We start from the raw sequence: 22,121 nt of genomic DNA on the forward strand, positions 1-22,121 counted from the left end.
AGACACGGTCGCCAGACGTATGGTGTTCCCTCTGACACATTTCTTCCAGGTTAAGCGTGCGTTGTGGCAAGAAGTAGTGCGGCTTGGCGAGGAGAAAGACGCATGTCTCTCGACCTTCGTCTCTCTCTCGAGTCCGTACGGGAGTTGCAGCGATGGGACAAGACTGTAATTGGATATGATGAAATTGAGGAGAAAAAGGAGGCAAAAAAATAATATATACACTACCGTTCAAAAGTTTGGGGTCACTTAGAAATGTCCTTGTTTTTGAAAGAAAAGCACATTTTATGGTCTAATAAAAAACATAACATTTATCAGAAATACAGTGTAGACATTGTTCATGTTGTAAATTACTACTGTAGCTGGAAACGGCTGTTTTTTTAATGGAATATCTACAGAGGCCCATTATCAGCAACCATCACTCCTGTGTTCCAATGGCACATTGTGTTAGCTAATCCAAGTTTATCATTTTAAAAGGCTAATTGATAATTAGAAAACCATTTTGCAATTATGAGTTGCAAAGAAAAAGCCATATCTCAGACTGGCCAATAAAAATAAAAGATTAAGATGGGCAAAATAACCCAGACACTGGACAGAGGAACTCTGCCTAGAAGGTCAACATCCCGGAGTGGCCTCCGTCTATGTCTACACTGTATTTCTGATCAATTTGATGTTATTTTAATGGACAAAAAATGTGCTTTTCTTTCAAAAACAACGACATTTCTAAGTGATCCCAAACTTTTGAACGGTAGTGAATACATATATATCTATATATATATTTTCAATAAAATACAATAAAAAAAAGAGTGGATATTCCATACGCAAAAGAGAAGGCCTACTAAACCAATATCTATATATACACTACTGCGTAATGACACTGTACATTACTGTAAAGTTGACTGTATTTCACTGTAAAAAAAAGTTCATGCTACCGTAATCGTAATGAATGAATGAGGGGGGTGGGGGGGTTTCACTAGACACGTACCACCTCTCCTCTCTCCTGTCTCTCTTCTTCCTGTCCAATAATTCACTGCATTCAGCACCTCAGGTAGGTCATTATTTTGCCTGAGTGAATGCTACATTTTGCAGTGTAGAGAGAAAGAAAGACTTACAAAAGATCAGAGGAATGAAAGACAGCACTTTAAGTCTATACCTGGAAATATAATGATGCAGGGTGAGACCCAGATATAGAAACGGGAGGCAGATGGTTTGAGTCTGATATTTATTATAAAACAAGGGGACAGGTCGTGGACAGGCAAAAGATCAGAAACCAGGTCAGAGTCCAGGAGGTACAGTGGCAGGCAGGTTCGAGGTCAGGGCAGGCTGAATGGTCAGGCAGGCGGGCTCAGTGTCAGGGCAGGCTGAATGGTAAGGCAGGCAAGCTCAGTGTCAGGGCAGGCTGAATGGTCAGGCTGGCAGGCTCAGTGTCAGGGCAGGCTGAATGGTCAGGCAGGCAGGCTCAGTGTCAGGGCAGGCTGAATGGTCAGGCAGGCGGGCTCAGTGTCAGGGCAGGCAAAGGTCAGAAAAGGGAGGACTAGAATAACAGAGACTAGGAAAAAGAAGGAAAAAACCACGCTGGTTGACTTGACGAACTGGCAACAGACAAACAGAGAACACAGGAATAAATACCCTGGGAATAATGGGGAAAACGGCTGACACCTGGAGGTGGGTGGAGACAATCACAAAGACAGGTGAAACGGATCAGGGCATGACAGGAACAATATCTTGGTTACCTAGACAACAGAGTTGAACAAATCACACTTAACTACCGACTAGACAAACTTCCAAGTCAATGGTTATCAGATGGAGATTTAACTTTACGGATCTTCATCAGTAAGGCTTTGAGTATTTGCTTCTTTACTTTAAGATTTGAAAATTCCCAAGACACATGCACAACACTTGCACGCATGCATGCACAAGCATGCATGCTTAACCCCCTGGAGTCGATTGACGCACTGGTGCATCAATCTAAGTTACAGTTGAAGTCTGAAGTTTACATACACTTAGGTTGGAGTCATTAAAACTTGTTTTTAAACCACTCCACAAATGTGTTGTTAACAAACTATAGTTTTGGCAAGTCGGTTAGGACATCTACTTTGTGCATGACACAGGTAATTTTTACAACAATTCTTTACAGACAGATTATTTCACTTATAATTCACTGTGTCACAATTCCAGTGGGTCAGAAGTTAACTGACTGTGCATTTAAAACAGCTTGGAAAATTTCAGAAAATGCTGTCATGGCTTTAAAAGCTTCTGATAGGCTAATTGACATCATTTCAGTCAATTGGAGGTGTACCTGTGGATGTATTTCAAGGCCTACCTTCAAACTCAGTGCCTCTTCCCTTGACATCATGGGAAAATCAAAAGAAATCAGCCAACAACTCAGAATAAAAATTGTAGACCTCCACAAGTCTGGTTCATCCTTGGGAGCAATTTCCAAATGCCTGAAGGTACCATGTTGAACTGTACAAACAATAGTACGCAAGTATAAACACCATGGGACCATGCAGCCGTCATACCACTCAGGAAGGAGACGCGTTCTGTCTCCTAGAGATTAAATACTTTGGTGCGTAAAGTGCAAATCAATCCCAGAACAACAGCAAAGAACCTTGTGAAGATGCTGGAGGAAACAGGTACAAAAGCATCAATATCTACAGTAAAACGAGTCCTATATCGACATAACCTGAAAGGCTGCTCAGCAAGGAAGAAGCCACTGCTCCAAAACCACCATTAAAAAAGTCAGACTACAGTTTGCAACTGCACATTGGGATCATACTTTTTGAAGCAACATCTCAAGACATCAGTTAGGAAGTTAAAGCTTGGTCGAAAATGGGTCTTCCAAATGGACAATGACCCCAAGCATACTTCCAAAGTTACAGTATTTTTTTTTATTGGATGTGTCTCAATCCATCGCATCCGCCAGTATCTCACTTCCTCATCTGTGGTGAAAGGTGGCAAAGCTAGAGCAGTGTTTGTCAGACCATGAGACATCCCGAAAATCAGTGTTTTCATGAAAACATCTGTAGCGTCCGAACGGTATGACCTACAAACTATTTTGACACTCTATTGAAAGGGAAGACTCACAAACAAGATCACGGGATTGAAGGTAACTGGTACCGGTTAAAAAACAAAGGGAAGAATGAAGGTAGGTTTGTGCCTTCCCCAACTTTTATATCTCCTAGGTTTAGGACAGACACTTCAAAACCTTGTTTCTTATTATTTATTTTTTGACTGTCTTTTTTGCCGTGTATGAATATGTTATTCAATGCATTTCTATGGGCTTTAGTAGTAAAGGCCAACTATATTTTATCAAAGAATGTTGTTATATAAATTTTTTATACCTAAAGGGATCCTAAAATTGGAAAGCTTCAAGTTCCTCGGCATACACATCATTGACAAGCTGAATTGGTCCACCCACACAGACAGTGTGGTGAAGAAGGCGCAACAGCGCCTCTTCCACCTCAGGAGGCTGAAGAAATTTGTCTTGGCACCTAAAACCCTTACAAACTTCTACAGATGCACAATTGAGAGCATCCTGTCGGGCTGTACCACCGCCTGGTACGGCAACTGCAGGGCTCTCCAGAGCGTGGTGCGGTCTGCCCAACGCATCACCGGGTGCAAACTACCTGCCCTCCAGGACACCTATAGCACCCGATGTCACAGGAAGGCTAAAAAGATCATCAAGGACAACAACCACCCGAGCCACTGCCTGTTCACCCCACTATCATCCAGAAGGCGAGGTCAGACAGGTGCATCGAAGCTGGGACCGAGAGACTGAAAAACAGCTTCTATCTCAAGGCCATCAGACTGTTAAATAGCCATCACTAGCACATTGGAGGCTGCTGCCCTATATACATAGACTTGAAATCACTGGCCACTTTAATAATGGAACACTAGTCACTTTAATAATGTTACATATCTTGCATTACTCATTTAATATGTATATACTGTATTATATCCTATTCCATTGTATCTCAGTCTATGCTGCTCTGACATTGCTCGTCCAAATATTTATATATTCTTAATTCCGTTCCTTCACTTTAGATTTGTGTGTTTTGTGTGTATTGTTGTTGTATGACCATTTCAAAACAATTCCATATGTCAGATTACCACCACCTCCTCCACCCCAATGTCTTAGACTCTAAAGAATGAATGCGCACAAACACACACACTTCAACAACAAACTATAAAGAGAAACAAGAATAATTTATTTTCTCTTCCTTCTCAGACCATAGAATAGAGAGGATGCTGGGAGATTGATCGTTGTCACAGCAATATGCCCCTGTCTGAAATTATGTTCTGCCTACTCTCTCTCCAGACTGTGAAAATGTGGATAGCCTTTTTTGGTTTTAGTCTGAAATCACATCCTATTCTTTTCACCATATACGGTGCATTCAAAAAGTATTCAGACCCCTTGACTTTTTCAAAATGTTACAACCTTATTCTAAAATGGATAATATATATTTTTTGTTCATCACCAATCTACACACAGTACCCATAATGACAAAACAAAAACATGTTTTTTTAAATGTTGGCAAATGTATAAAAAATAAAAAAATGAAATATCACATTTACATAAGTATTCAGACCCTTTACTCAGTACTTTGTTGAAGCACCTTTGGCAGCCATTATAACTTCGGGTCTTCTTGGGTATGACGCTACAAGCTTGGCACACCTGTATTTGGGGAGTTTCTCCTATTCTTCTCTGCAGATCCTCTCAAGCTCTTTCAGGTTGGATGGGGAGCGTCGCTGCACAGCTATTTTCAGGTCTCTCCAGAGATGTTTGATTGGGTTCAAGTCCGGGCTCTGGCTGGGCCACTCAAGGACATTCAGAGGCCTGATTGGTGGAATGCTGTAGAGATGGTTGTACTTCTGGAAGGTTCTCCCATCTCCACAGAGAAACTCTGGAGCTCTGTCAGAGTGACCATGGGGTACTTGGTCACCTCCCTGACAAAGGCCCTTCTCCCCCGATTGCTCAGTTTGGCCAGACGGCCAGCTCTAGGAAGAGTCTTGGTGGTTCCAAACGTCTTCCATTTAAGAATGATGGAGGCCCTGTGTTCGTCACCCAGCCTTCTATTCTGCTGAGTCCCAAGTTGTCTAGGTCGTCACCCAGCCTTCTATTCTGCTGAGTCCCAAGTTGTCTAGGTCGTCACCCAGCCTTCTATTCTGTTGAGTCCCAGGTTGTCTAGGTCGTCACCCAGCCTTCCATCCTGTTGAGTCCCAGGTTGTCTAGGTCATCACCCAGCCTTCTATCCTGTTGAGTCCTAGGTTGTCTAGGTCATCACCCAGCCTTCTATCTTGTTGAGTCCCAGGTTGTCTAGGTCGTCACCCAGCCTTCCATCCTGTTGAGTCCCAGGTTGTCTACGTCGTCACCCAGCCTTCCATCCTGTTGAGTCCTAGGTTTTCTAAGTCGTCACCCAGCCTTTCATCCTGTTGAGTTCCAGGTTGTCTAGGTCATCACCCAGCCTTCTATCCTGTTGAGTTCCAGGTTGTCTAGGTCGTCACCCAGCCTTTCATCCTGTTGAGTTCCAGGTTGTCTAGGTCATCACCCAGCCTTCAATCCTGTTGAGTTCCAGGTTGTCTAGGTCATCACCCAGCCTTCCTCTTGTGCATGGTAGGGGGTTAGTTACTTGATGAATAAGAATCAATAATCACAACAGCTATTCTGTGTATCATTTAAAGGGACACTTTGTGATTTGGCATTGATATAATTTGTATGTCTCTGTGTCCAGTGTGAAGGAATTTAGAGCTAGTTTCGCGAGCCAATGTTAACTAGCGTTAGCACACTGACTCCAAGTCTATGGGTATCTGCTAGCATGTTCCGTTCAAACCCCACGCAGAGACATAAAAATAGTATCCACTATTTCATCTGAGTCTGGGGAAGTAGATCAAGGGCCTCAGTATCAAACAAGAGGAAGTTACAGTAGATAAGGTGTTCAGAGGAAGTTACAGTAGATAAGGTGTGTTCAGAGGAAGTTACAGTAGATAAGGTGTGTTCAGAGGAAGTTACAGTAGATAAGGTGTGTTCAGAGGAAGTTACAGTAGATAAGGTGTGTTCAGAGGAAGTTACAGTAGATAAGGTGTTCAGAGGAAATTACAGTAGATAAGGTGTGTTCAGAGGAAGTTACAGTAGATAAGGTGTGTTCAGAGGAAATTACAGTAGATAAGGTGTTCAGAGGAAGTTACAGTAGATAAGGTGTTCAGAGGAAGTTACAGTAGATAAGGTGTGTTCAGAGGAAGTTACAGTAGATAAGGTGTTCAGAGGAAGTTACAGTAGATAAGGTGTGTTCAGAGGAAGTTACAGTATATAAGGTGTGTTCAGAGGAAATTACAGTAGATAAGGTGTTCAGAGGAAGTTACAGTAGATAAGGTGTGTTCAGAGGAAGTTACAGTAGATAAGGTGTGTTCAGAGGAAGTTACAGTAGATAAGGTGTGTTCAGAGGAAATTACAGTAGATAAGGTGTGTTCAGAGGAAGTTACAGTAGATACGGTGTGTTCAGAGGAAATTACAGTAGATAAGGTGTTCAGAGGAAGTTACAGTAGATAAGGTGTGTTCAGAGGAAGTTACAGTAGATAAGGTGTGTTCAGAGGAAGTTACAGTAGATACGGTGTGTTCAGAGGAATTTACAGTAGATAAGGTGTGTTCAGAGGAAGTTACAGTAGATAAGGTGTGTTCAGAGGAAGTTACAGTAGATAAGGTGTGTTCAGAGGAAGTTACAGTAGATAAGGTGTGTTCAGAGGAAGTTACAGTAGATACGGTGTGTTCAGAGGAAGTTACAGTAGATAAGGTGTGTTCAGAGGAAGTTACAGTAGATAAGGTGTTCAGAGTGGCACCAGCTCATCATCATTCCCCGTGAAGCCCAAGGGAATGTCCCAAATGGCAACCTATTCCCTGTACAGTGCACAACATTTGACCAGAGCCTATAGGCTGTCACGTCTGCTCCCGCTCCCCCGTCTGGCGCTCGAGGGCTGCCAGGCTGCCCTTCATTAGACACGCCTGTCACCATCATTACTTTGTTGATTACTCCCTCTATATGTTTCTCAGGTTGTTTCCCCCGTGTGTCAGCATTAAAGTCGTTTTGTTTCCCCCGTGTGTCAGCATTAAAGTCGTTTTGTTTCCCCTGTCCAGACACTGTCCGTGTTCTGTTTCATGTCCGTTGTTTATTAAATGTTCACTCCCTGTATTTGCTTCTCGTCTCCCAGCGTCTGTCCTTAGGAACCCTCAGCAGCCTTCTGTGGTGTGTGTGTCTATGCGTGTGTGTGTGTGTGTGTCTGTGGTGTGTGTGTCTGTGTGTCTGTGTGTCTATGTGTGTGTGTGTGTGTGTGTGTGTGTGTGTGTGTGTGTGTGTGTGTGTGTCTGTGGTGAGTGTGTCTGTGTGTGTGTGTGTGTGTGTGTGTGTGTGTGTGTGTGTGTGTGTGTGTGTGTGTGTGTGTGTGTGTGTGTGTGAGTGTGTATATGTGTGTGTGTGTGTGTGTGTGTGTGAGTGTGTCTGTGTGTGTGAGTGTGTCTGTGTGTGTATATGTGTGTGTGTGTGTGTGTGTGTGTGTGTGTGTATATGTGTGTGTGTGTGTGTGTGTGTGTGTGTGTGTGTGTGTGTGTGTGTGTGTGTGTGTGTGTGTGTGTGTGTGTGTGTGTGAGAGTGTGTCTGTGTGTGTGTGTGTGAGAGTGTGTGTGTTTGAGCCTGTATTTACATGCATGCTTACATGCTCGCTTCTTTGCTTTAATCTCACGTACACCTTCAAAGTCTCCTACACGTTTCATTCTATTTGTCTCTGGCTAGTATCACCACGGTGGTTTGAAGATGCCTGGCCTTTCATCCTGTTCATAATCAGTCTGCATCTTTCAAATTATATTTATTTAACAAAGCTCACCTTAGAGACGCTACCAATCTAGATTTATAATCATATGTCAATTAAAGAGGGTTATTTAACAAAAAACTATCCTTGGAGACACAACGTACCATTTTAATGAACCTTCTTTAAAGATGTATCTGCCATATGAGACACAGGATGAACTCACACGTTTTAAACCCACTAGCAATAATGACATTTGCCCAACAGTAATAGGCAGCATTCATTAGGACCAACGATGAGAGAGAATACCAATGTGTTTGTCTTTTACAAATTGGCTTAGAATACTAAATGGTCTACTCTATTCCTTTTCTTTCAAAAACATCATCATCCTTCTATCATTCTATCTTTCTTTTTGATTCTTTTCAGCCATCTCTCATCCTCTTGTCACTATTAGAGAGCAGGAATAATATTGTCAACACAACCTTTCTACAACCTAATGAGAACGTTGCTATTATAATGCCTCAATGTTCTCCCAATGTTGTGGAAAGTCTGAAATATTAATTATTATTTTATTATACTGAACAAAACTATAAACGCAACATGTTCCATGAGCTGAAATAAAAGATCGCAGAATTTTTACAGACGCACAAAAAAACGTATTTCTCTCAAATTGTGTGAACAAATTTGTTTACATCCCTGTTAGTGAGCATTTCTCCTTGGCCAAGATAATCCATCCACCTGACAGGTGTGGCATATCAAGAAGCTGATTAAACAGCATGATCATTACACAGGTGGACCTTGTGCTGGAGACATTAAAATGTGCAGTTTTGTCAAACAACACAATGCCACAGATGTCTCAAGTTTTGAGGGAGCGTGCAACTGACTTCAGGTATGTCCACCAGAGCTGTTGCCAGAGAATTGAATGTTTATGTCTCTACCATAAGCCACCTCCAACGTTATTTTAGAGAATTTGGCAGTACGTCCAACCGGCCTCACAACCGCAGACCACGTGTAACCACGCCAGCCCAAGACCTCCACATCCGGCTTCTTCACCTGCAGCATTGTCTGAGATCAGCCACCCGGACAGCTGATGAAACTGAGGAGTATTTGTGTCTGTAATAAAGCCCTTTTGTGGGAAAGAATTCTGATTGGCTGGTCCTGGCTCCCCAGTGGGTGGGCCTGTCTCTCTGTGTGTCTCTCTCTCTGTCTCTATACCTCTTTCCATCTCTATTCCTCCCTCTTTCTCTCTTCCTCTTCACATCTCTCTCTATTCCTCTTTCTCTCTCTCATTCTCTCTCTCTCTTCCTTTTCACATATCTCTCTCTCTTCCTCTTCTGTAACGTTCGTCGCCTGGTGACGAGGAAGCGGACCAAAACGCAGCTGGGAGCGAACACATGTTTATTCAACACACTGGAATTAAACATGTACACAAAAATCAAGAAAAATGCAGATACGTTACGTGCTCAAACAAAGAGACAACACCCCACAAACAGCGTGGGGAAAACAGCAACTTAAATGTGATCCCAATCAGAGACAATTAGCGACAGCTGTCTCTGATTGGGAATCGACAGAACCCAACATAGAAATAACCCACCTAGAGCCTACACAAGGCTAAAACGTAAACCAAACACAAACCAATGAAAAATACCTAACATGACACACCCTGACCCAATATACCCGAGTTCACCTGGTCAGGGCGTGACAGAACCCCCCCCCCAACGGTGCGTACTCCCGGCGCACCAAACTTAAGTCTATTAGGGGGGGGGGACCCGGGTGGGCGCCTCACTCTCGGTGGAGGCTCTGGCCCCGGGCGTGTTCTCTCCCCCGCCTTCACCTTAACCCTACCCCTCTGGCCCGGACTGGACCACTGTGGAGCGGCATGCTCAGGCTCCGGAGCGGAGCCGTCGACCAGAACAGGATTGGGGACACGCACCACTAACCTGGTGCGGGGAGCAGGGACGGGCCAGACAGGACTGTGAACACGTACTGGTGACCTGAAGCGTGGAGCCGGTTTAGCCACTCGTCCTGGCTGGATGCCCATCCTAGCACGGCATGTGCTGGGCATGTCCACCGGACGCACCGGGCTGTGCGGGCGCACTGGCGACACAACGCGCAACTCCGCATACCATGGTTCCTCCTCCAGATCTTCCCTCTGCAGGTCCTCAATCAACTGCCTCATCATCTTCGTCTCTTCCTCCGCCGTCATCCCCCACGAGAGCAGTGGTCTGGGCTCTTCCTCTGCCCTTCTGGACCACCCCATTAGCCCCCCCCAAAAAATTTATTGGGGGTGTTTTCCGGGCCTCCTCGACCGCCGCCTGCGACTCCGTCTACCGGCTGGCTTTACCTCCTCGACCTGGGAATCCTTCCGCCAGGGTCCTTTCCCCGACATGATCTCCTCCCAGGTCCAGAACTCCTTCCCCTCGCGAGCCCATCTCTCGCGCTCCTTTTCCTCCCGCTGCTTGGTCCTGGTTCGGTGGGGTGTTCTGTAACGTTCGTCGCCTGGTGACGAGGAAGCGGACCAAAACGCAGCTGGGAGCGAACACATGTTTATTCAACACACTGGAATTAAACATGTACACAAAAATCAAGAAAAATGCAGATACGTTACGTGCTCAAACAAAGAGACAACACCCCACAAACAGCGTGGGGAAAACAGCAACTTAAATGTGATCCCAATCAGAGACAATTAGCGACAGCTGTCTCTGATTGGGAATCGACAGAACCCAAAATAGAAATAACCCACCTAGAGCCTACACAAGGCTAAAACGTAAACCAAACACAAACCAATGAAAAATACCTAACATGACACACCCTGACCCAATATACCCGAGTTCACCTGGTCAGGGCGTGACATCTTCCCATCTCTCTCTCTTCCTTTTCACGTCTCTCTCTCTTCCTCTTTACATCTCTCTCTCTCTCTTTCCTCTTCACCTCTCTCTCTCTTCCTCTTTACATCTCTCTCATTCTCTCTCTCTCTTCCTTTTCAAATGTCTCTCTCTCTTCCTCTTTACATCTCTCTCTCTCTCTCTCTTTCCTCTTCACATCTCTCTCTCTCTTCCTCTTTACATCTCTCTCTTCTTGACATCTCTGTCTCTCTCTCTCTCTCTCTCAAACCTCTTTCTCTATCTCTCTCTCTCTCTCTTCCTCTTTACATCTCTCTCTCACTCTCACTCCTCTTTCTCTCAAACTCTCTCTTTCTCTCTCTATATTTCTGTCTGTGTCCTCCAGCATGTCATCATAGGCAGACAGATTGAGTTATGGGACAGAATATTTCCTATACGTGTGTGTGTGTGTGTGTGTGTGTGTGTGTGTGTGTGTGTGTGTGTGTGTGTGTGTGTGTGTGTGTGTGTGTGTGTGTGTGTGTGTGTGTGTGTGTGTGTGTGTGTGTGTTATTTCACCTTTATTTTGCCAGGTAGGCCAGTTGAGAACAAGTTCTCATTTACAACTGCGACCTGGCCAAGATAAAGCAAAGCAGTGCGACACAAACAACAACATATAGTTACACATGGAATAAACAAACATATAGTCAATAACACAATAGAAAAAGTCTATATACAGTGTGTGCAAATGAGGTAAGATAAGGGAGGTAAGGCAATAAATCGGCCATAGTGGCAAAATAATTACAATATAGCAATTAAACACTGGAGTGATAGATGTGCAGAAGATGAATGTGCAAGTAGAGATACTGGGGTGCAAAGGAGCAAAATAAATAAATAAATAACAGTATGGGGATGAAGTAGTTGGATGGGCAATTTACAGATGGGCTATGTACAGGTGCAGTGATCTGTGAGCTGCTCTGACCGCTGGTGCTTAAAGCTAGTGAGGGAGATATGAGTCTCCAGCTTCAGTGATTTTTGCAGTTCGTTCCAGTCATTGGCAGCAGAGAACTAGGAAGGAGAGGCGGCCAAAGGAGGAATTGGCTTTGGGGATGACCAGTGAAATATACCTGATGGAGAGCGTGCTACGGGTGGGTGCTGCTATGGTGACCAGTGAGCTGAGATAAGGCGGGACTTTACCTAGCAAAGACTTATAGATGACCTGGAGCCAGTGGGTTTGGTGACGAATATGAAGCGAGGGCCAGCCAACGAGAGCATACAGGTCGCAGTGGTGGGTAGTATACGGGGCTTTGGTGACAAAACGGATGGCACTGTGATAGACTGCATCTAATTTGCTGGGTGTTGGCGGCTATTTTCTAAATGATATCGCCAAAGTCAAGGATCGGTAGGATGGTCAGTTTTATGAGGGTATGTTTGGCAGCATGAGTGAAGGAGGCTTTGTTGCAAAGTAGGAAGCCAATTCTAGATTTAATTTTGGATTGGAGATGCTTAATGTGAGTGTGGAAGGAGAGTTTACAGTCTAACCAGACATTTAGGTATTTGTAGCTGTCCACATATTCACTCAGAACCGTCCAGAGTAGTGATGCTGGACAAGGCAGGTGCGGCCAGCGATCGGTTGAAGAGCATGCATTTAGTTTTACTTGGATTTAAGAGCAGTTGGAGGCCACATGCACATTTATTAAAACAAAAAATCAGTAACAACTTATTTACATAAGTATTCAGACCCTTTGATATGAGACTCGAAATTTAGCTCAGATCCAACCTGTTTTCATTGATCATCCTTGAGATGTTTCTACAACTTGATTGGAGTCCACCTGTGGTAACTTCAATAGATTGGACATGATTTGGAAAGGTACACACCTGTCTATATAAGGTCCCACAGTTGACAGTGCATGTCAGAACAAAAACCAAGCCATGAGGTCGAAGGAATTGTACGTAGAGCTCCGAGACAGGATTGTGTCGAGGCACAGATCTGGGGAAGGGTACCAAAAAATGTCTGCAGCATTGAAGTTTCCCAAGAACACAGTGTCCTCCATCATTATTAAACGGAAGAAGTTTGGAACCACCAAGACTCTTCCTAGAGCTGGCCACCCGGCCAAACTGAGCAATCGGGGGAAAAGGGCCTTGGTCAGTGAGGTGACCAAGAACCCAACGGTCACTCTGACAGAGCTCCAGAGTTCCTCTGTGGAGAAGGGATTACCTTCCAGAAGGACAATCATCTCTGCGGCACTCCACCAATCAGGCCTTTGTGGTAGATTGGCCAGATGGAAGCCACTCATCAGTAAAGGGCACATGACAGCCCACTTGGAGTTTGCCAAAAGGCACTTAAAGACTCTTAGACCATGAGAAACAAGATTCTCTTGTCTGATGAAACCAAGATTGAACTCTTAGGCCTGAATGCCAAGCGTCACATCTGGAGGGAACCTGGCACCATCCCTACAATGAAGCATGGTGGTGGCAGCATACTGCTGTGGGGATGTTTTTCAGCTGCAGGGACTGGGAAACTAGTTTGGATCGAGGGAAAGATGAACGAAGCAAAGTACAGAGAAATCTGTGATGAAAACCTGCTCGAGAGCACTCAGGACCTCAGAGTGGGGCGAAGGTTCACCTTCCAACAGGACAACAACCCTCAGCACACAGCCAAGACAACGCAGGAGTAGCTTCGGGACCAGATTCTGAATGTCCTTGAATGGCCCAGCCAGAGCCCGGACTTGAACCCGATCGAACATCTCTCAAGAGACCTGAAAATAGCTGTGCAGTGACGCTCCCCATCCAACCTGACAGAGCTTGAGAGGATCTGAAGAGAAGAATGGGAGAAACTCCCCAAAAACAGGTGTGCCAAGCTTGTAGCGTCATACCCAAGAAGACTCAAGGCTGTAATCGCTGCCAAAGGTGCTTCAACACAGTACTGAGTAAATGGTCTGAATACTTATTGAAATGTGATATTTCAGTTATGAAATTATTTATTTTTCCAAAAATGTCGAAAAATCTGTTTTTGCTTTGACATTATGGGGTATTGTGTGTAGATTGCTGAAGATTTTTATTTATTTAATCCATTTTAGAATAAGACTGTAACGTAACAAAATGTGGAAAAAGTGGGGTCTGAATACTTTTCAAATGCACTGTAATCTGGTTACAAAAAAAAACGTATCCTCTCCTCAATCTTTGCCTCCATCCATCACTCCATCTTTCCCTCACGCTTTCCCTCTCTTTCCAGCTCTCTCTCTCCTCCCTACCCAACCTCTGGGTATCTTGGAAGATGTTGTTGAACTTTCCCCAGCCCATCTGTCAATCAAAGGGCACAAACATCCTGACATTCTAGAAGGCTAAGGTTGCAGTGATGAAGCCAGCCCATCTTTAGCCCTGCAGCCGTTCTTAACCCATATAAGGTCAAAGGTCATACAGGCATACATACTGGTTTAAACTGGTTGTCATTACTCCAACCAGTTGTAAATTGGTCATAACAATGTTGCAACAACATGACAATCAGCTTTGGTCCAGTCTGAAGATCCAGTCTGAAGGTTCAGTCTGAAGATCCAGTCTGAAGATCCAGTCTGAAGATCCAGTCTGAAGGTCCAGTCTGAAGATTCCAGTTCTAGATCCAGTTCTAGATCCAGTCTGAAGATCTAGTCTGAAGATTCCAGTTGTAGGTCCAGTTGTAGATCCAATCTGAAGATTCCAGTTGTAGATCCAAACTGAAGATCCAGTCTGAAGGTCCAGTCTGAAGATTCCAGTTGTAGGTCCAGTCTGAAGTTTCCAGTTGTAGGTCCAGTTGTAGATCCAATCTCTGAAGATCCAGTCTGAAGATTCCAGTTGTAGATCCAGTCTGAAGGTCCAGTTGTATATCCAGTCTGAAGATTCCAGTTGTAGATCCAATCTGAAAATCCAGTCTGAAGGTCCAGTCTGAAGGTCCAGTCTGAAGATTTCAGTTGTAGATCCAGTCTGAACGTCCAGTTGTAGGTCCAGTCTGAAGGTCCAGCTGAGGGTCCAGCTGAAGGTCCAGTCTGAAGGTCCAGTCTGAAGGTCCAGTCTGAAGATTTCAGTTGTAGATCCAGTCTGAACGTCCAGTTGTAGGTCCAGTCTGAAGGTCCAGCTGAGGGTCCAGCTGAAGGTCCAGTCTGAAGGTCCAGTCTGAAGGTCCAGTCTGAAGATTTCAGTTGTAGATCCAGTCTGAACGTCCAGTTGTAGGTCCAGTCTGAAGGTCCAGCTGAGGGTCCAGTTGTAGATCCAGTCTGAAGGTCCAGTTGTATATCCAGTCTGAAGATTCCAGTTGTAGATCCAATCTGAAGATCCAGTCTGAAGGTCCAGTCTGAAGGTCCAGTCTGAATATTTCAGTTGTAGATCCAGTCTGAACGTCCAGTTGTAGGTCCAGTCTGAAGGTCCAGCTGAGGGTCCAGCTGAAGGTCCAGTCTGAAGGTTCAGTCTGAAGGTCCAGCTGAAGGTCCAGTCTGAACTGCAGATAGAGGAAAAAAGGGGAGAGCTATATAGACAGAGACAGACAGAGAGAGAGAGAGACAGAGAGAGAGAGACAAAGACAGAGAGAGAGAGAGACAGAGAGAGAGAGACAAAGACAGATAGAGAGAGAGAGATGTAAAGAGGAATAGAGGCAGAGAGATATCTAAAGAGGAATAGAGACAGAGAGAGATGTAAAGATGAATAGAGATGTAAAGAGGAATAGAGATGTAAAGAGGAATAGAGATGTAAAGAGGAATAGAGACAGAGAGGCATAGAGGGATAGAGAGAGAGAGGGATAGAGAGAGATAGAGGGATAGAGAGAGAGAGGGATAGAGGGATAGAGAGAGAGAGGGATAGAGGGATAGAGAGAGAGAGAGAGGAATAGAGGGAGAGAGAGAGAGAGAGAGAGAGAGAGAGAGAGAAAGAGAGGGATAGAGGGATAGAGAGAGAGAGAGAGAGAGAGAGAGAGAGAGAGAGAGAGAGAGAGAGAGAGAGAGGGAGGAGGTGTTTGGGGAGTTGGAGGTTGGCACTGTTGAAATGTTTTGCTATTGATTTATCTTTCGTTTCTCTCCTTCTTTGTCCTCCCTCTATCGCTATTTACAAATCTTTGTGCCACCCACTCTCTCTCTGTTACTCTATGTCCCTGTCTCTCTCTCTCTCTCTCTCTCTCTCTATCCCTCTCTCAATTCAATTCAATTCGTTTTATTGGCATGACGTAACAATGTACATATTGCCAAAGCTTATTTTGGATATTTACAATATAAAAATAAATATACAAATTTGAATCAAAATTGTCAACGGGACAACAGTAACAACAATAACCAAGGGTCAAAATAACCATACATTCAACAATAACAATAGTCATACAGTAGAGGACATATACAGGTTGATTGGTCTGTCAGACACTGTCCCTCAACTTATGGCAGGCAGCCATGTAGTGCGCTGCCAACCCACAGCTTTCTGCGTCCTCCCCCAACAGGACGGGTAGCCTATCCTCATCAGAGAGGTCTTTGAAACCTTGAATAAGGGTTTCAAATTTGGGGAAATGACACTCTCTAATTGTTTAATATTTTTGACATTTTGTCAGGAAATGCAGCTTTGTCTCAGGTTCTGCTGTTGTGCAGTGGTAGCACAGCCTTTCCTCTACAGGGAGCCAGGTTTTCCTGTGTCTACCCTTCTCAATGGCAAGGCTGTGCTCACTGAGCCTGTACTTTGTCAAGGTTTTTCTAAGGTTTTGATCAGTAACCATGGTCAAATATTTAGCCATGGTGTACTGTCGATTTAGGGCCAGATAGCACTGCATTTTGCTTTGTGTTTGTGCTTGTGTTTCCCAATAAGCAATGTAGTTTTGTTTTGACTGTGTTGTAATTTGGTTTATTCTGATTGATTGGATGTTCTGGTCCAGAGGCTTCAGTGTGTTAGTAGAACAGGTTTGTGAACTCAGCCCCAGGACTAGCTGGATGAGGGGACTCTTTTCTTTGCTCAGCTCTTGGCATTGCAGGGCTTGGTAATGATATGAGAGGGGGTCACTGTATTTTAGATGTTTCCAAAACTGAATTGCTCTTTTTTGAGTTTTTATTATTAGTGGATATTGGCCTAATTCTGCCCTGCATGCATTGTTTCTGGTTTTACTCTGGACACGTAGGAGAATCTTACAGAACTCTGCATGCAGGGTTTCAATGGGGTGTTTGTCCCATTTGATGAAATCTTGTTTTGCAAGTGGACCCTACGCCTCGCTGCCATAAAGTGCAATTGGTTCAATGACATATTCAATTAGTTTTAGCCAAATTTTAATAGGTATTTCAATTTGAATTTGCTATTTAATGGCGTAGATGGCGTCTCTCTCTCTCTCTACCCCCCCTCTCTCTCTCTCTCCCCCTCTATCTCCCCATCTCACCCTCTCTGCAGTGAAGTCCACAGGGGATAATAGAACAGTTGTGAGCACTCTCTGTTAAGAGTAAAGACAGAGAGATGCGAGAAATGGTTAGAGGGATCAGAGGAATCCGTTTACCACCCGTCGGTTGTGTCCCTACTCCCTATGAAGTACACTTCTTTTGATCAGGGCCCATAGGAATGGAGAGCAGGATGAGAGAGAACTAAAAGGAGATAGATGGAGAGGGAGAGAGAGATGGAGAGAGGGGGAGAGAGAGATGGAGAGAGGGAGAGAGAGAAATGGAGAGAGAGATGGAGAGAGGGGGAGAGAGAAATGGAGAGAGAGATGGAGAGAGAAATGGAGAGAGAGATAGAGAGAAGGGGAGAGAGAAATGGAGAGAGAGATGGAGAGAGGGGGAGAGAGATATGGAGAGAGAGATGGAGAGAGGGGGAGAGAGATATGGAGAGAGGGGGAGAGAGAGATGGAGAGAGGGGGAAAGAGAGATGGAGAGGGGGAGAGAGAAATGGAGAGAGAGATGGAGAGAGGGGGAGAGAGAAATGGAGAGAGAGATGGAGAGAGGGGCAGAGAGATATGGAGAGGGGGGAGAGAGAGATGGAGAGAGAGATGGAGAGAGGGGGAGAGAGGGATGAGAGAGGGGGAAAGAGAGATGGAGAGAGATGAGAGAGGGGGAAAGAGAGATGGAGAGAGGGGGAGAGAGATATGGAGAGAGGGAGAGAGAGATGGAGAGAGGGGGAGAGAGATATGGAGAGAGGGGGAGAGAGAGATGAGAGAGAGATGGAGATAAGGGAAGAGAGATGGAGAGAGGGGGAGAGAGGGATGGAGAGAGGGGGGAAAGAGAGATGGAGAGAGATGAGAGAGGGGGAGAGAGGGGGAAAGAGAGATGGAGAGAGGGGGAGAGAGATATGGAGAGAGGGAGAGAGAGATGGAGAGAGGGGAGAGAGAGATGGAGAGAGGGGGAGAGAGATGGAGAGAGAGATGGAGATAAGGGGAGAGAGAGATGGAGAGAGAGATGGAGAGAGGGATGGAGAGAGGGGGAAAGAGAGATGGAGAGAGATGAGAGAGGGGGAGAGAGGGGGAAAGAGCTGGAGAGAGGGGGAGAGAGGGGGAGAGAGAGATGGAGAGAGGGGGAGAGAGAGATGGAGAGAGGGGGAGAGAGAGATGGGGATTGAGAGAGAGAGAACTGAAAGGAGAGAGAGGAAAAGGAAACTGACAATTATTCAAACTTTAATTTATAACAGGTGGCAACACTTGATAAATACATCCTTTTTAAGTCAAGTAACATTAGTATTGTGACAGAATAATAAAAAAGAGAAACCTCTGAAAAACAAATACCGTTTCAACCTTAGACCTTGACTGAAATTTCTCTTGCATTTTCCATATATTATACTCAGTGTATTCATAAATGTTTTAATCCGTTCCCATTTTCAGATTTTTCTAAGGCTATGGATTGCAGGCCAAATGGCACCCTATTCCCAATGAGCCTTGGTACTAAGTAATGCCATTTGGGAGACACACTAAGAGAAAGTAAAAACTGTCCTCGGTCACAGTCGGGGGGGGGACTCCCTAAAATCTCTCTTAACCCAACCAAACACTCATAGATCATGCTGCAAAGATGTTCTTAAATGTGTGTGAAGGTACATGCTTTTGTGTGTGTGTCTGCGTGTATGTATGTGTGTGTGTGTGTGTGTGTGTGTGTGTGTGTGTGTGTGTGTGTGTGTGTGTGTGTGTGTGTGTGTGTGTGTGTGTGTGTGTGTGTGTGTGTGTGTGTGTGTGTGTGTGTGCACGTGTGTGTGTGTGGCCCCATAAGGAAACAGTGTCTTTATTGGGTGAGGCTTATTGAGGACAGAAGGCCAAATCCAAACCCGATAATGGACTCAGGGAAGAATTTATTAGCAGTGTTTCTGGATCAACTGAGGTCACATTCAGACTGGCTGGAGAGATCTAAAAGGAGAGAAGAAGAAAGAGCGAGGGGGACATAAGAGAGAGATAGAGGGTGTTGTGGAAATTACCACTAAGGACTACATGTCAAAGTGAAATGAAGAGATCTTTATTGCTATCGGCCAGAGAGCTTACAGCGAACTTAATACTCAAAGTACAAGTCCTTCAGAAGCTCTGAAGGGGTCCTTCCTTTTCAGTACTCTTTATAATCAGGCACAAACTAGGCGTCTCTGCTCTCAGGGTGCAATAAGCTGCACACATTGTTTTTAGGCTTGGGCCAAAGTAACAATGTTATCCCTTCTTTCTGTTCTTCTTCTATCAGTCCCTTCCCTGAGAGCAAAGTCACAGAACATCCTAACTCAATAACAAGGAGAAAAGTCACAGAACATCCTAACTCAATAACAAGGAGAAAAGTCACAGAACATCCTAACTCAATAACAAGGAGAAAAGTCACAGAACATCCTAACTCAATAACAAGGAGAAAAGTCACAGAACATCCTAACTCAATAACAAGGAGAAAAGTCACAGAACATCCTAACTCAATAACAAGGAGAAAAGTCACAGAACATCCTAACTCAATAACAAGGAGAAAAGTCACAGAACATCCTAACTCAATAACAAGGAGAAAAGTCACAGAACATCCTAACTCAATAACAAGGAGAAAAGTCACAGAACATCCTAACTCAATAACAAGGAGAAAAGTCACAGAACATCCTAACTCAATAACAAGGAGAAAAGTCACAGAACATCCTAACTCAATAACAAGGAGAAAAGTCACAGAACATCCTAACTCAATAACAAGGAGAAAAGTCACAGAACATCCTGACTCAATAACAAGGAGAAAAGTCACAGAACATCCTGACTCAATAACAAGGAGAAAAGTCACAGAACATCCTAACTCAATAACAAGGAGAAAAGTCACAGAACATCCTAACTCAATAACAAGGAGAAAAGTCACAGAACATCCTAACTCAATAACAAGGAGAAAAGTCACAGAACATCCTAACTCAATAACAAGGAGAAAAGTCACAGAACATCCTGACTCAATAACAAGGAGAAAAGTCACAGAACATCCTAACTCAATAACAAGGAACAACACGATACATGTAGTCACGCATTCTCAGAGACACAGAGGACACTAAACATTTGAGAAAGAGAGGGATGAGTAAGAGAGATAGAGGGGATGCAGAGAGAAAGAGGGATGAGTAAGAGAGAGAGGGGATGCATAGAGAAAGAGGGATGAGTAATAGAACGAGATAAAGGGGTTTATTTTATTATTTGAGTCCTGTAAGGCCAGTGTCAAAGACTAGTGTCAAAGACTATAGAGAGAGGTAGAGAAAGAGAAAGAGAGAGAGAGATTTGCATCCCAAATAGCACCCTATTCTCCGCATAGTCCACTATTTGACCACAGCCCATAGGGAAGTGAATAGGTTGGCATTTGGAAAGCATACACAAATGTATTTACCTCGGCAGAGAAGAAACAGGAAAACGATTACAGATATGAAGATTATGAATGAAAAGGTTAATTTGATTTAGAACAACTGTAATCATTTCCAGCCTTCAAGTCCACATAACCAATCGGGAGTTCCATCAGCCTGGGGCCGTATGCATCAGGCGTCTCAGAGGTTGTTGATCTAGGTGCTTCCTGTCTAGGTAATATTATTCATTAAAAGGATAAACTGATCCTAAATCAGCACTACTTGTCTGAGACACTTGACTGTCATACCTCGAAAAATAGATTCAATCATCTCCAGCAACTTTCTGGTTAAATGAAATAAAGATTAAGGGCTCTATTTAATCTGAAGGATAACAGATAACCATTAGAAAAATATAAAGGTCATTTGCGATTGATCCGACATATGCAGAGTTTACTGTGAATGCAGTCTCCACTAACACGGGAACACTGGACTTCCGCGATGCGGATTGAATTGATCCCTAAATTTAGAATAGAGCCCTATGTCTTGAATAGAACCCTAAGTTTTGAGTAGAGCCCTATGTTTTAAATAGAGCCCTAAATCTTGAATAGAGCCCTATGTCTTAAATAGAGCCCTAAGTTTTGAATAGAGCCCTATGTCTTGAATAGAGCCCTAAGTCTTGAATAAAGCCCTAGGTCTTAAATAGAACCCTAAGTTTTGAGTAGAGCCCTAAGTCTTAAGTAGAGCCCTAAGTCTTAAATAGAGCCCTATATCTTGAATAGAGCCCTATATCTTGAATAGAGCCCAATGTCTTAAATGGAGCCTTATGTCTTGAGTAGAGCCCTATCTCTTGAATAGAGCCCTAAGTCTTGAATAGAGCCCTAAGTCTTGAATAGAGCCCTAAGTCTTGAATAGAGCCCTAAGTCTTAAATAGAGCCCTAAGTCTTGAGTAGAGCCCTAAGTCTTGAGTAGAGCCCCAAGTCTTGAGCAGAGCCCTAAGTCTTGAGCAGAGCCCTAAGTCTTGAATAGAGCCCTATGTCTTGAGTAGAATCCTATGTCTTGAATAGAGCCCTAAGTCTTGAATAGAGCCCTAAGTCTTGAATAGAGCCCTATGTCTTAAATAGAGCCCTAAGTCTTGAATAGAGCCCTAAGTCTTGAGTAGAGCCCTAGGTCTTAAATAGAGCCCTAAGTCTTGAATACAGGCCATGTCTTGAATAGAACCCTAAGTCTTGAGTAACAAACGTATGTGCAGAGCCCTGTGTTAAACCCGAGTAACTCCAGACCAGCTCTATGTTATCTATGACTCACATTGTTAAAAATAAAATTGAAGAAATAAAACATACTATTATAAAAAAAAAACATGTACTGTATCAGTCTAAAGTTTGGACACACCTACTCATTCAAGGGTTTTCCTTTATTTTTATTTTTACTAGTGAAGACATCAAAGCTATGAAATAACGCATATGGAATCATGTAGTAACCAAAAAAACGTGTTTGCTTCTTCAAAAGTAGCCACCCTTTGCCTTGATGACAGCTTTGGACACTCTTGGCATTCTCTCCAGGTAGTCGCCTGGAATGCATTTCAATTAACAGGTGTGCCTTGTTAAAAGTTAATTTGTGGAATTTCTTTCCAGGTTTTGATGTCTTCACTATTATTCTACAATGTAGAAAATAGTAAAAATAAAGAAAAACCCTTGAATGAGAATGTTTTCTAAAACTTTTGACTCGTACTGTCTAGGTCTAATCTCTTGTATTATTATTGTGTATCCGTATTTCCTATTCAAGTGC

Source organism: Salmo salar, chromosome ssa18 (genome assembly GCF_905237065.1).
Source record: "Salmo salar chromosome ssa18, Ssal_v3.1, whole genome shotgun sequence".
NCBI lineage: Eukaryota > Metazoa > Chordata > Actinopteri > Salmoniformes > Salmonidae > Salmo > Salmo salar.